The following is a 1,546-nucleotide window of genomic DNA, read 5'->3' on the forward strand; positions in this document are numbered from 1 at the left end:
CGCATTTAAAAAAAATTCTTCTTTGTTTTTGCTGTTCTGATTGGGTGTTTTTTTGCTTCCTTATATTCCAAATTGCTGATATGATTCTTGGCTTCATCGATTCCACTGTTGAGTCCCTGTAAATTATTATTCATTTCAATTAGTGTATCCTTCATTTCTGACTGGTTCTTTTTTATGGTTTCCATGTCTTTTTTAATGCCACTGAGGTTTGCTCTTCCTTCATTACTCTTCCCCAAGTTTATTGAGTGTCCTTGTAACCAGTGTTTAGAACTCTGCATTTAGTGGATTGCTTGATTCCATTTTTTTTTTTAGTTCTTTTCCTCAAGTTTTGTTCTGTTCCTTCATTTTGGACATGTTTCCTTATCTCCTCCTTTTGGAAGCTTCCCTGTATTCACTTCTATGTGTTAAGTAGAGCTGCTATGTCTCCCAGGCTTGGTAGAATGGCCTTATGTAGTAGGTGTCCTGTAGATCCAATGGCACAACCTCCCCATTCACCCAAACTGTGCACTCCAGGTGCCCCCATATCCCTCACCCTGTATAGGCCATGTACACCCTCCTGTTGTAGTTGAGCACTGATTGCTGTTGGCAGTCAATGGGAGGGATTTACCCCCAGGCCAGTCAACTGCAAGGACTGGCTGCGACTACTGTGGAGGATATCTGCCCACTCAAAGGAACAGGACTCACTTCAGCAGAGCGCTGGTGCCCTCAGATTCCCCCCTTCTCCCGCTTGAGTGTGTTACTTGTGGGGAAGATTGGGTGGTGCTTCAATATGGTTTGAAGCTGTGCACAGGGTGTGCTGGCTCTGGGACCTCTAGGAAGGTGCAGACCAAGATCAGCCACTGCCTATGTTTTGCCCAGGCCACCCTACATGAGCCACAAGGAGATCTGCAGATGACTGTTACTTGTGCTGGGCTTGGAGATGCCCAGGAGGGGCCAAGCTTCGAACTAAGTCTGGCTGCCACTGATGCCAGGCCTAGGGCTAGTTAATGAGAGTTATGGGGCACACCAAAGCCAAATGCTGCTTGTTTGAGAGATTTTAGAAATGTCTGAAGCATGAGCCAAGACAGGCCATTCGTATGGAAAAGCCACTGGAAACATCTTGAGTATGTCCAAAAGTTTGGTGGGGCAGGGTCTCAGGGAATCACCAAGGTAGGGTGAACAATGATAGCCAGGTTGATGAAGACTCAGATATGGTGCCCACCTGCAGACTCTGCAGGGGACGGGCTCAGGGAAGGAATAATGGCCTCTGCCAGCATTTCTGTCTGGCCAAGGTCAGCCATTGCCTATGTTTTGCCCAGGCCACCTTACATTAGCTACAAAGAGATCTGCAGATGACTGCTACTTGTGCTGGGCTTGGAGATGCCCAGGAGGGGCCAAGCTTCGAACTAAGTCTGGCTGCCACTGATGCCAGGCCTGGGGCTGGGTGCTGAGGCTGAATGCTACATGTTTGGGGTTTGTGAACATTTGAGAGATTTGGCATGAGCCAAGTTAGTCTGTTTGTATGGAAAAGCCACTGGAAACATCTTGAGTATGTCCAAAAGTTGGG

This window comes from Myotis davidii, unplaced genomic scaffold (genome assembly GCF_000327345.1).
Source record: "Myotis davidii unplaced genomic scaffold, ASM32734v1 scaffold1166, whole genome shotgun sequence".
In the NCBI taxonomy this organism is placed as follows: Eukaryota; Metazoa; Chordata; class Mammalia; order Chiroptera; family Vespertilionidae; genus Myotis; species Myotis davidii.